This window comes from Sesamum indicum, linkage group LG12 (genome assembly GCF_026168435.1).
Source record: "Sesamum indicum cultivar Baizhima isolate 11 linkage group LG12, ASM2616843v1, whole genome shotgun sequence".
Classification (NCBI taxonomy): domain Eukaryota; kingdom Viridiplantae; phylum Streptophyta; class Magnoliopsida; order Lamiales; family Pedaliaceae; genus Sesamum; species Sesamum indicum.
Genome location: NC_142668.1, coordinates 4,675,292 through 4,680,291, shown reverse-complemented (window position 1 = coordinate 4,680,291; position 5,000 = coordinate 4,675,292). Strand labels below are relative to the sequence as shown.

Below are 5,000 nucleotides of genomic sequence, written 5' to 3'. Positions count from 1 at the left end.
GCGCGCAGGCTTGGGCAGAACCCTGCCGATGCGAGCAGGCATGTGCGCGGGCGCCTGGGACGGCCCCCGCCGACGAGGGCACGTTGGGGAGGACGGCAGCAGACGCCGCAGCGCTTGCGGGCAACGTCTGGCCGACCTGCAGCCGAGCACTTGACGTTCAACGGCTATAGCCTTGGACGACGGCCGTTTCCACCGGGCTGTCGGGCACATTCTCAGGAACGCGGACGGCGAGCAAGGCCACGGGAACGAACGACGCGCGTGTTGGGTTTTCATTATTCCACGCAAGGCACCATCTCTTTCGTGCGGAAGCGCGCACGCGCTCGCCCTGTGGGGGTCGTTCGACGGGCCAGTTTTGATCCGGGACTTGGCCATTTTTTCGTGACTCGGGCGAAACAAGGCACACCAGCCGGGGGTAGCGTAGCTGTTGGGCACGGGACGCGGACGGCGAGCAAGGCCACGGGCACGGACGACGTGCGCCGCAGGCCGAGGGACATGGACGGCCCGACCGGTGCGCGCGTGTTGGGTTTTCGTTATTTCACGCAAGGCACCATCTCTTTCGTGCGGATGCGCGCACACGCTCGCCCTGTGGGGGTCGGGCGACGGGCCAGTTTTGATCCGAGACTTGGCCAATGTTCATCCGGGACTTGGTCATTTTTTTGGGACTCGGGCGGAACAAGGCCCACGAGCCGGGGGTAGCCCCCGGGCCGTCTCAGGCGAAAGAATGAGGATTGGAGGGGGGGGGAGGGACGAATCGAAACGACAAAGGGCTGAATCTCAGCGGATCGTGGCAGCAAGGCCACTCTGCTGCTTACAATACCCCGTCGCGTATTTAAGTTGTCTGCAAAGGATTCTACCCGCCGCTCGATGGGAATTGTACTTCAAGGCGGCCAGCACGGCTCGTCCGCCGCGATGGCTTGGCCAACGACACGTGCCCTTGGGGGCCCTAGGGCCCCTACTGCGGGTCGGCAAGCGGACGGCGGGCGTATGCGTCGCTTCTAGCCCGGATTCTGACTTAGAGGCGTTCAGTCATAATCCAGCGCACGGTAGCTTCGCGCCATGATAACTCTGCAATTATAATGATTTTATAGCAATTTAATCTTCCTTTTTAAGCCAAAATATTCCTAATGATGTGATTTTATTGCATATTCAGCAAAAAGGAAGATTACAAGGACGTTTCTGCAAAATTGACAAAGTGCGCCCACGCTTAATGGAGTGGTCAACTCGGGATAAGGACAAGCACGAACGATTTCCCCAAGAGATAAAGGAATCAAGTGTTTAGATTTAGAAAGGATTCTTTTAAGCTTATCTTTTGTAATCTATTTACCTTTTTAGAGTTTATCACGTATCTAACCCCCCACTACGTCTAGATTCGTAGGGGACTTTTATTATAAATAGGGGGATCTCTTCATTAGAAGACATTCAGTTTTTATCTTAGAACTATATAGAATTCTCTGTTCATCTCATCTCTTTTATTTTATTTTACTACCGGAATTAATGGAATTCCACTTTATAGTGTGTTCTTCCATTAATATGTCCGGCTCAATTTCCTATTTTTCTGGTTAAGGTATGGTGATTGCTTGATTCCCATTATGTTGTGAGATCTAATCTGCATTCTACACTTGTCAAACAAATATTCATGCTATTCTCTGTGCTTTAATTACAAACGTCTGATTTATGAATGATTCGGCCGGTTGTTCATTATCAAGAAGGTTTGCTTAGCTAATTAGACTTTATAAATCCGTGTAATTGTTTATTTAGTTCAATGCTTAGTAGCAACGTACCATAATTGGTTATGTCATAGTATTTAATTATGTTATGGGGAATGCATGATCTAGTTTAAACGAATTGTCCTCGTAGGAGTTTGTTGATTAGAATCAGGCCTTTCTAATTCTTAATGCTGTTAATAGATTAAATCTTGTGGACGTTCCCAAGATTGTCTGTTAATTAGAGATCTAGCCAACGGTCATACCTTGGCTGACGAAAAGGTAAGGAAAGGTGAGGTTGTTAGGTCGTACCAACGACCATAACTGGTTTATTTGTCCATACATGTGTTATTCTTGCATCAATGATCAACTCACAAGAATCAAGCATAATCCTAGCCTGAATCGGAAAATCTCTCTCTTGTATCTTCGTCAGGTATTTTTAATTATTTATTTAGTTTTTGATTATTTCTTTTTACCATCAAATCTCCCCCATTATTTTCTATTTCTCTTAAAGAAATCAACTTAAAGTCAATCCCTGTGGATTCGACCCTACTCCCACTTTCACAAGTGTTGTAGGAATTATTTTTGGTGACTTCGACACTCATCAAATTTTGGCGCCGTTGCCGGGGATTGGCGTTTTTAAGTATATTTCTTTATTTTTAGTTACTTGATTTTTATCACCATTAATGCCAAGGTCTCGTACAGGTGAATTGGTATACGACCCCGAAATCGAAAAGACCGCACGAAGACTTCGTCAGGAGACTAAGCAACAACTGGAAGGAACATCCACTCCATACGAAGACAAAGAAGACCCAACTTTTGAGTTTGAAGAATCCGTAAGCGAATCCGAAGAAGAGACAATGGCTTTGATCCCTGAAAGATCGATCAATGGCATGACGTCACCCGATCTAAACCAGCAGCCACTGTGCATTGAATACCCCGACTTAGAGGTAGATTTTGAACTGAAATCTGGATTAATTCATTTACTTCCTACCTTCCGTGGTCTCGCAGGTGAAGATCCACATAAGCATCTGAAGGAATTCCATGTGGTGTGTTCTGGAATGCGACCACAAGGCATAAGCGAGGAACAAGTCAAATTGAGAGCATTCCCCTTCTCTCTCGCCGATCAAGCGAAAGATTGGTTGTATCTCCTACCTTCAGGATCCATTACAAGATGGAACGATCTCAAAAAACAGTTCTTTGAGAAATACTTCCCTGCCTCAAGAGCCACAACAATCCGGAAGGAGATCGGCGGAATTCGACAATTCGCGGGAGAAAGTCTTTTCGAATATTGGGAAAGATTCAATCGACTAGTGGAGAGTTTCCCCCATCATCAAATCCCGAACCACCTGTTGATCCAGTATTTCTATGAAGGTCTATAAAATATGGATAGAAAACTGATAGATGCGGCAAGTGGTGGAGCATTGTTCGACAAAACCCCCACCGAGACGCGTAAACTAATCTCGTCTATGGCGTCCAACATGCAACAATTTGGGGTTAGACATGATGATCCACCTAGGAAGAGCCACGAGGTAAGTAATCTTGAAGAACGTTTAAATCAACTCACAACTGTTGTTGAAAAAGTTGTTGCAGATATCTATCAACAAGTCAAAGCATGTGGTATCTGCACCTTAACGGGACACGCCACCGACATGTGCCCAACTCTTCAAGAATCAACTACCGAACATGCCAACGCCGTAGGAGGATTCGCCGGACAACAACAGAGAAGATATGATCCTTTCTCCAACACATACAACCCCGGATGGAGGGACCACCCGAATCTGAATTACGACAACCAACACTTTCAAACACCCCAATACCGACCACCTCTATAGCCTAACCCCACGCCGAACACATCTCTCGTAGACATGATGAAAGCGCTAGTGACCAACACACAACAATTTCAGCAACAGACCCAGGCGAACTTCCAACAATTCCAACAACAGACACAACAATTCCAACAACAGACTCAGACGAGCATTCAAAATCTAGAATCTCAAATCAGTCAATTGGCGTCGTCTGTTGGTAAGCTAGAGTCTCAAGGTAAGCTACCTTCTCAATCTGTCATTAACCCTAGACAAAATGTTAGTGCTATTACGCTTTGTAGTGGAAAAGAATTGCAGGAACATGTGAACAAAGATGACACCAAACATGGGCTCGGTGTGAAAAGAAAGCCGAAAAAAGAAATTGAGGTCCAACAAGAACAAACCAAACACGAAGTGGACCATCCGCAGCCTTTGGTAACTAGACCACCATTCCCACAAAGATTCACCAAAGCGAAGAAGGAAGAGGAGGAAAAAGAGATCCTTGAAACGTTCCGCAAAGTGGAGGTAAACATCCCGCTGCTCGATGCCATCAAGCAAATACCCCGATACGCGAAATTTCTCAAAGAATTGTGCACTAGCAAGGGTAAACTCAAGGGAAACGAACGGGTAAGTATGGGGGAGAACGTCTCCGCAATTCTCCAACGAAAATTACCCCCAAAATGCAATGATCCAGGTACGTTTTCTATCCCTTGCAAAATTGGAAAAATTAGAATAGAAAAAGCGATGTGTGATTTAGGTGCCTCTATCAATATTATGCCTCTTACTATATATGAATCTTTGAATGTTGGCCCATTGAAAGAAACGGGGGTCATTCTTCAACTTGCCGATCGTTCTGTAGTTTATCCCGAAGGAGTTCTTGATGATGTACTTGTGCAAGTTAATGAATTGGTTTTTCCTGCTGATTTTTATGTGTTTGATATGAGGGGGGATATTTCTCCCAATTCTACATCCATCTTACTAGGAAGACCATTCCTTAAAACCTCAAAAACCAAAATTGATGTTGATGCCGGAATTCTTTCTATGGAATTTGATAATGAGGTTATGAGTTTTAAAATTGATGGTGCCATGAAATATTCTAATGATGTGCATTCTATTTTTCTCATTGATTCTATTGATCCTTTATTGCCAAAAAATGCTATGTTCAATGGTAGAGGAGCATTCAAGACAACAATTGCCAAAACATCGAGTCGAATAACTTACAAGAAAAAAGTCTTTCATGACAAAATAAGTTCAAGGAAGAAGTCACCCATGGACTGCCAAATTCCCCTAAATCCACACCATCATCGGGTGCATTACATAGAAGAAGTGGATTTAGAGTGTCCAACTTATTCAAGTTGAGGCACAGCAATGTCTAGCCAAAGACATTAAAGAAAAGCGCTGCATGGGAGGCAACCCATGAATTTCTACCCCTTCTCTTTTTCGTTTCATTTTATTTTAGTTTTAGTGTTTTTTCAAGCTTTACGATGCTTGC

General features: G+C 44.8%; 1 pseudogene; it reads left to right on the top strand.

The window, feature by feature from the left end:
- Positions 1-2,389: 2,389 nt before the first annotated feature.
- LOC148784690 (uncharacterized) lies at positions 2,390-4,867 on the top strand (annotated as a pseudogene).
- Positions 4,868-5,000: the final 133 nt, after the last annotated feature.